Source organism: Tachypleus tridentatus, chromosome 10 (assembly GCF_004210375.1).
Source record: "Tachypleus tridentatus isolate NWPU-2018 chromosome 10, ASM421037v1, whole genome shotgun sequence".
NCBI lineage: Eukaryota > Metazoa > Arthropoda > Merostomata > Xiphosura > Limulidae > Tachypleus > Tachypleus tridentatus.
The window spans coordinates 51,652,573-51,661,761 of NC_134834.1; the positions used below are offsets into that span (position 1 = coordinate 51,652,573).

Sequence of the window (9,189 nt, forward strand, 5' to 3'; positions counted from 1 at the left end):
GGTTTGTACTTATGTACCGAAAGGATAGTTATTAGTCAATTATAAGTGGGATACTAATACCAAAAATATAAAGGAACCGAAAGAGGAAATTGACGCAGCTAATAAAAACTAAGGAAATAAGGAAATTATAAATATTATTGACAAAATTGAAGGTATTGATAAAAATTATGAACTAATGTAAGTGTATTAGAGTGAAAGTCAAAATATTTAATTAAAAACACTAATTCAAGTATTAACAACTTTAATACTGAAACTACAAGAAAATCACAATACTTGGAAAGTTATTCATTAATACTAAACAATAACAAAAATTTTATTTGTATAGTTTTTGTTTCTGTTTTAGTTAAGGGCAGAGCTAAACAATAAGCTATTGTGCTTTGCCAACCAGGAATGTCAAGACCCTAATTCTGGTGTTGGGAATTCATAAATATAGGTGGGGCAATGTAAATAAAGATACTGTAATAAATTTAATAGAAACGAATGAAGGTGAATATCCAGTTAATGAACATATGCAGATAATATAAATCATATAATGAAGCGCTTTACTATTTCAGAAATGAACAAAAACATAGTAGAGTTTGAATCTCACATGGATTTAAAAATAGGTTATATAACTGTAACTAATAGTCATATACTATTAGACTTTTAGTGAATAATATTTCTTATTAAAAGAACATCTAATTCTGATTTGATACATACGAATATAGTGCACGTAAAAGACGTCTATTTGAAAATTATTGTAACGTTTGGAACATGAAAGCTTAATTTTCTTCTAAATTAAAATTTTGGGAATATGAAATAGGTCCATTTCAAATAAGTGAAACTACTAATTGATCAAAACTTATTTTTGTTAATGCATCTAAACATGATAAAATTCAATTAATTTCATCAACTAATAATCCATTCGAGGGATCTCCTACATATTTTGATTTAAAATAATTTATGACAATACCCAGAAAAATGACGAAGAATTGTGAGATACTTTAATTTTATCGGCGAACGTTTTTTGATACTTTTTAGACTTAAACGATTTTTATCTATATTTTTGTATTTTTAAAAATATTTATATATATTTTTGTGAATTTAAGCTGTGTTTCTATAAAGAACCTTTATAAATGAAGTTTCTGCTACATTTTAAACAAGTAATTTAAATATGTAAAATATTAAAAGCACCAAATAATAAATATTGCCTCCAAATTTGGGACAAATATCCCTATACTCTTAAGTGGAAAGATAAAACCTAGATGATAGATCAACGGAAAAAATAAATAACTGTCATTTTAGATGTTCTTTTACGAATTTGGAGTTTCTTCTAACAATATTTGGCTAATTTTGCTGGTTTTTTTTGTTCTTTGAATAATTTTGGCGTATTTTTTTGTGTTTGGGACTATTATTTAGTCTTTTTTAACATTATTGTATGTATTAAGCTTGGTAAACTACTGGGGCAGAACTTACATTCATATACAACTAATGCATAAAATCGATTAAGTGTGCACCAATTATAAGCCTTAATATTATACTGAACAATGTAATGTTGGCAGTGACAAATGAACTCATAAATATTTATTTACGGGGAAAAATATAAAACTTAACAGTGAAATGACAGGGAACCAGCTATTGGTCTATTGCTACAATTCCAAGCAACACATGTTGACATTTTTACATATAATACAGAACACAACTAAAAACAGTATCTGCGATTGATACACTGCGTCTGGACAACAGAAAGTACGACAAAGGACAAACACGCTGTTCCCCTTATTAATTTTGGTAACTTTGTGTGAAAGGGTTAATGCTCAGTTTAATACTGATATCAGTAAAATACATAACAATTGACGACAGTTTTCTAAATTTTAGAAAACCAAACAAGTTATGGACCTATATCTTAACAATGGAAAGAATAAATGGATCAAATATACAGAGATCATAATGAGTTTTAAGTTAGTTTGCTACCCTTGGAAACATAAGGTGTCGGAGTACTTTACACTTCACAAATAGTTCACAGCTTTAATTGTCCGAGAAATGTTATTGAAGCAAGATTCTTGGGAAGAAGGCCCTTTGTAAATAATTTATTAAAAAATGTGTCTGAAAATTATTTTGTGATTATTTATTGTATGTTTTGAAAGAAATTCAGAGACTATGTAGGCTTTGCTATATGTTTAATCGATTCATAGTTGCATCACATGTATTACCAATGCAAATCGCAATAATTTGTTTTTTGTTGTTTTTTGAATTAAGCACAAAGCTACACAATGGGCTATCTGTGCTCTGCCCACCACGGGTAAATCGCAATAAGAACGACATTAAGCAAAATATAATAAATATATAATTAAAATTCGTTTTCAAAAATAAGGAGTCCGTGTGCATCGAAACGAACGGAAGAAGTTGCGTTAGTAATATTATTTTTCATAACACTAAAGTGCTTCTTTTTTATGAAAGCAAAGAACAGCGTTCAGAAATACTTAAGCAAATCAGTACTTTTCAGTTGTTATGCCATTTGACAGTTTTCATGAGACAGCCAAGTGTAATTAAAAAACATTCCCCAAGTGTAGTCAGCAAGAACGGTGTATCTCGTGAGAAAGGAGGCGCTGATCAGTTCCCGTTCAGTTCGTGTATTTTGTAACATTTCGAACTCTTTGTTGATATTCTGACAGGGGCCACTAACTGGCTCAATCTGCAACTTCTTCATGTTTTTATAAAGATGATACAACAGGACGGTTGCATTTTTCTTCAGGTTTTGGAACAGCTCCAGGTAAATAGGGTTATCATTGTGAAGATTATGATCCAATATCCTGGAATCTGCAACTATTAAATACGATTGGAGATCTCGGAAAACGTCTTTTATGGGAGCTTTTACCTGCGAATATTGAATATCAGTATACCTCTAAAACTGATATTATATATCATCTTAAAAAATAATGGAAATACAACAACTTTTATAACTTATATTATTATTATCTAATAATTATTTCATCACCTAGTGAAAAATAGTATAGTGAAAATTGTCTCTTTTGTTTATCCAAATGAAGTTATATATTTTAATTGTTGAATGATTCATGGGTGCATTACAGCTTATGTTTATAAAAGGTGTATATTAAGTTTGAAAATTCGGAAAACATAGTGAGTATATGTTTCACAAACAACAACAAAAAAAGGTATAATAAATAGCACTTTTTCCTTCGTACATCAACCGTAAAAATTAAGATTTATAACTCTTTCAGTTAACTTACCTACAATAAAACAAGAACAAGAACAAAAATTAGCATCACCTATGTTTTTCACAATGAATTTTTGACAACTGAGTTTCTGTAGGCTGAAATAAGTTTGTGAGAACAAGAAGCTAAACTTACATGATAAGAAGAATTGTCATCACGAATTGTATATATCTTTATCACATTTATTTCAGTATTAACGACATTTGAACCTCTCTCATGCATATAAGTTAACATTTTCTTCTTTAGAAGTTCTGTTAACTAACAAATATAATTCATTAAGAATTCACCAGCTCATAGATGTATTAATTACTTTTACTTTGCCAAACCCTGATTTAACTTTAACAGTATGGGTTTGAAGAGAAATTGTATATTTTTCAATGACGATATTTTATTCTAAAAAGTACAATACTTTTGCAAGTTTATTTATGACTTTTATGGAATGTGACGAATTTAATATGATATATCTATTTTAATATCGATGTTTGTTTCAGTTAAATATATATTTAAAATGTATGTAACCTATACTGTTAATTGTGTATTGCGAAATTCCCGCCTTTAACTAAAATTATAGAAGATTAGCGAGTGTTAGAATCAACAATATATGTGTGTACGAAAGCACTAGCGTATCATCAGTATTGTTCTCCAAACTGAAATTTCTAGAAACAAGCTTCACGCTTATAAAAATTAACCAATGAAATGCGCCAAGAGACAGTGCATATTACTGTTTTGCTATACCTGGTGTACTATAAAAGCTATAACTGTAATTAAGGCTTATCAATCGGGAACTTCAGATATTGACCAGGAACATTTATACATTTCAAACATTATAATTAGTTTAACTTCAGCAGATTAATTTCGGACGTTAGTATTTTAACACAGACATTAAATAACTTCAGCAGTGAAAACCTCAGGTGTGATCAGTGAAGAGCTAGTTAACTCCTCATTAAGTGAATTGTACCGATATTAACTCGAAATTAATTCATTCATCGTGAACCCTCGATAGGATATCAAGAAAGTTTCAGATCAGATAGAAGGCTGACTATTGTTTGTAAGTATCTTAAACTTTAGAATATAAATATCTATTTATTATAACTCTTTGTAATGACGGTTATTGTAAATTATATTATTGTTTGTATATTAAAATATATTTGTATTAAGAAAAAAAACTGTGTGTATTAATATTGTTGGCAAATATCATAAATTGGATACAAATCGACATTTATCCAACTAAATCTAAACTACAATTTAATTAAGTTTTAGATTATTTGAAATCGTAATATGTAACAGTAGTTTCACATTATTTGACTAACTTATAGATTACTACAAGTAGTTGAGCTTTGTAAATAGTACATAACGCAATTTTTTTTGTTGTTGTGGCACAAAAATGTACCTTATCTACTACAAATTTTGGTTATTGGTTCTCACGGAATAAATGCTAGACAAATTTTAAAGGTTCTTACTTCTGCATGAGGTTGTTGACTAGGTCCCGGAAGCCATGAAAGAGCATCTCTTGCTATAAAACTTTCAGAAAAAGCTTCATCATAAAGCTAAATCTAAACTACAATTTAATTAAGTTTTAGATTATTTGAAATCGTAATATGTAACATTAGTTTCACATTATTTGACTAACTTATAGATTACTACAAGTAGTTGAGCTTTGTAAATAGTACATAACGCAATTTTTTTTGTTGTTGTGGCACAAAAATGTACCTTATCTACTACAAATTTTGGTTATTGGTTCTCACGGAATAAATGCTAGACAAATTTTAAAGGTTCTTACTTCTGCATGAGGTTGTTGACTAGGTCCCGGAAGCCATGAAAGAGCATCTCTTGCTATAAAACTTTCAGAAAAAGCTTCATCATAAAAGGCTTCGTGGCGCTGTAAATATAAATGCAACTTTCATAGCATCATAAAACTACTATATCAAAACGAAGAACAAAAAAATGAGTTCGAAAAGATACCCGAAACAGTGGAAATAACGTAACTTACTATTCGCTATTTGAGGTATTTTTTTCGGAATTCATTATAAACTTTAGTAAGTAATTGTAAAGAAGTAATGTAAAAGGATAAGAATATATAATATATATGTTGTGATAATTACAACTGAATTTTAATATATATGCTCATACCTCCTATGTCTAATGCAGTCATGAAGGGGAAATACTATAGTAACCTCGTTAAATTATACAAAAATATAAATTGTAAACAGTTACCAGCTATGATTAGAAAAATATTAGTAAATGTTTGAAAAACGTAATTATTAGAAGCCTTATATATGATGTTTTGAGCCTAACAAATGAATTTTCTTTTCCTGAGAGCGCCACACTAACAGTAAATATGGAAACCTATAACGCTGAACTTGGTTTCTATACTTGCATTGGAGCAGCATATATATCCTTTCGTGTAGCTTTGTACTAAACAGCAACAAACAAAATCTTTCCCTCAGACGAGAATATTATTGACTGATTATGAGAAAATCAAATGATCGATTATTCAAAATAACCAGTCAATAATTATTTTACTTTAAGTCCTACCCTCCTTGTGCTTTCAGTTTTGTTAAAATTTAAATAAATTAGCACTTTCGCATGTTGTATTTAGCCTACATCCTTGAGCCTCCACGTAAATATTAATGTTTAACATTTCATTGAAGGTTTTGATTCCAGTTTAAGAATGAATAATAAATAAATAAGACTAAGGAGTTGTTTAAATTTCAAAATACAACAACACATCATGTAATCATATCAATAAACGTGTCAAATACACATGTACTTATCCTTAAATGTGCTCAGGCTATCGGTGAGATTTCTGGCACTGTTTGTTAATTAGGCCTAAATAATCGACGTTTTTTTTTTTTCATTGTGCTGGAAAACTTGTCTGCAAAGCTCTGTTGCGACGTTAAATAAGTATAACGGCTTTGTCAGTTGTGCAACACTCGTGTTTTGTTGCCGAATTCATGCTAGGGGTAATGTTATAACTATTAAGATTAGTTATCAATTTAATTATCCTAAACTAGCTGATTCACAACTAACAGTCCTATTCGAAGCATTTATTCTCGTCGCAAAACTGAATTTCACGTTGCAAATGTTTATCACTGAATTTCTGAAACGTATTTCTTCTTATTAGATATTATGGAGAAAACATTATAATTTTCAATGTGCTATTGCTCATGCTCGAGCTAAGAAGGCTAACATTGATTACTGCTGTTGTTGTTTCAGCACAAAGCTACACAATAGGTTATCTGCCGATTGACCACCACGAGGAATTGAATCTCGGACTTTAGTGTTATTAATATGTAAACTTATTACTGACCCACAGGAGGACACTATTAGAAATATGTTACGAACTGGATATTTTGGACTCTTATCATTGCTTTCAACCCTTAAAAAGCTGTGATGGTTCAACTGATACATTAAATATATATGGCCAGCATGACGTGCAACTAGTAATCTGAGGGTCGCGGGTTCGCATCCCCGTCGCACCAAACATGCTCGTCTTTTCAGCCGTGGGGGCGTTATAATGTTACGGTCAATCCCACTATTCGTTGGTAAAAGAGTAGCCCAAGAGTTGGCGGTGGGTGGTGATGACTAGCTGCCTTCCCTCTAGTCTTACACTGCTAAATTAGGGACGGCTAGAGCAGATAGCCCTGGAGTAGCTTTGCGCGAAATTCAAAAATATACACTAAATATGTTTTGCTCGTAATTACGAGTTGTAAATCACAGAAAATTCTAATTCGTAAGCCTTCAGAGTTATAATTATAAATATAATTTCAGTACCTAATATCTATATTAATTTATATCACAAACTGTGTTATTTTATTTTGTTAATTATTATGCTAAATATCTTACGTAATTTGTGTCAATATGTCGAGCAGCTGCCTTATTGGCTTGAGCTTTTTTCTGTTAATTCAGACATAACTGACGTCAGGTAAACCTTTTCTTCACCCATTGTTATAACACAGGGGATATTTAGACGATTGAAGAAGGTTCTGGGAAATAACTGAGTATCAGCAACAGTTAAAAACAGAAACACCAAAAACGCTATTCCCTGGATGCTGCAGTTTGCTGAAAAAATTAAAATTAACTTATCAATGAACACAATTCATTAATTTATAGAATGCAAATTTGCCTTCAAGAAATATCCATTTTTGCTTAAAGCATTAAATTTGTTTAGAATTATAAGACACCGTATAACATTTCAGGTTAATAGTTTTCATAGTTTTATGTTATTTTTAATAAGTATTCAATATAAACTTTATGTTAATTTGAAATTTTAACATTAAAACATATTATATGAAATGAAACAAAAATGAAAGGATCTGTTATGCTTAAAAATAAATGATGACATCACCTATCAGTTATTGCTACTAAAACCTCCTATATTTCTTTTACCAAGTTTGTAAAAAATATTAATTTTTCCAAGATTCGTCTTTGTCTATCCTTATCAACTTTAATTTATTATACATATCGTTTTGGAGACAATACATAGTTCTAGGAAGAATATATACACTATATACACGTACATTTGTAATCATTGCATATAATATTTAAATAGCTGAGTAAGCGAACATTAAAATACTTACCATTTAAACTATATTTTACCATTTTGCTCAAGCCGTTTATTTTATTAGAAGGAAATTTATTTCAAACGACACTTTGATTTATAGCTAGAAAATATGGTTAGAGGAGCAGCGCTTTATTCGATCAACTTCTGATTCTTCTGAGAAACTCTGGATGAAATATATCCACATTTATATTGTTGTAGCTGAAGCGTGTTAATTTTTAATCAATAATACATATATGCTGTATAAACAACTTATGTATACTTTTCAATCTAGTTGCTGCATATAACTGATTTATTTTAACTTTTACAAGAGCTTTAAGAACCGGCGTAATAAGATATGTTTGTATATCTTCGTTGAATTATATTTGGGTTTGAACCACTAAAGATAAAACATTATAATAAATTGATTTCTAAACATATAGAAATTTTATTAAAAATTCGATAGCATTATCAAGAATTGTAGCCTATAGGTATTCAACCACTTGAGTTGGAAGGCATATTACATTTCTAAGTGCATAGATTTATTCATAAATGAGTATTTTTATCACAACATATTTCATTAATCTCTCATACATTGTACGTTGAAAACAAACACAAGTAGTAATAGCTGCATTATATTAATATTGATGTAATTCATTTAATTAGACATAACAAGAACAGATTTAAAAAGTCTTTATCTTCGTCTCGATGTCTCTATTTTCATATATTCGCAGAAATTATAAAAAAACGCTTAAATTCAATGCTTTACTACAGTCGATCTCACTTACATGTGAAGCCTACTCTGTTATTCGATTTACTATTTGTCTCCTAGTTATACCGGTTTAGTATCTTAAGCATTTTGTTGGCTGAATAATTTAAACTGCATATTCTTGAAATCCTTCGGTTAATAAAGAATCGCTGTGTAAGTAGAATTCGTGTCGCAATACCATACATATAGTAAACATTCCACCGCTACATGAGCCTATTGTTATTTCTCGGTTTTTTATTTCTTTCCACTCGACAGAAATTTCAAAAAAGTCATAACCCTAGATTCGTTTCATGAAAGCGAGCTGCGACGAATGGCTGTATTGGTGAAGCTATTGGGTTGAGGAATAATTCGTGAGCGTTTTTTCAAGTTAAAAAAATATATTCATAAATGAAACGCTTTCGAAAAATATTTCATGTCATTTGGTAGATAATATTTTCCTCTAATAGATGGTGTGTTTGATTTTCATATGTCTTTAATTTTTGCTTTCATTTTCAGCTCATTAAATGGAATGTCAAGTGGACAAAATCGAGCATTTTCGACACCATCTGCTTTTCGCATTTAATTTCTTGCAATTTCGTTTGAAACAATGCATACTATATACCTAGGTATTACATGAAATAAAGTATCATAATAAATGTTTTGTGTGTAATGTGTTCATACATTGA

At 29.9% G+C, this 9,189-nt stretch overlaps 1 long non-coding RNA gene across 1 annotated transcript; it reads right to left on the minus strand.

The window, feature by feature from the left end:
* Positions 1–224: 224 nt before the first annotated feature.
* Positions 225–7,947, minus strand: LOC143229269 (uncharacterized). Its single transcript, XR_013015770.1, has 4 exons — positions 7,796–7,947; positions 7,062–7,277; positions 4,996–5,094; positions 225–2,857 (listed from the first exon to the last, which is right to left on the minus strand). It is a non-coding gene; the product is annotated as an uncharacterized LOC143229269 (long non-coding RNA).
* Positions 7,948–9,189: the final 1,242 nt, after the last annotated feature.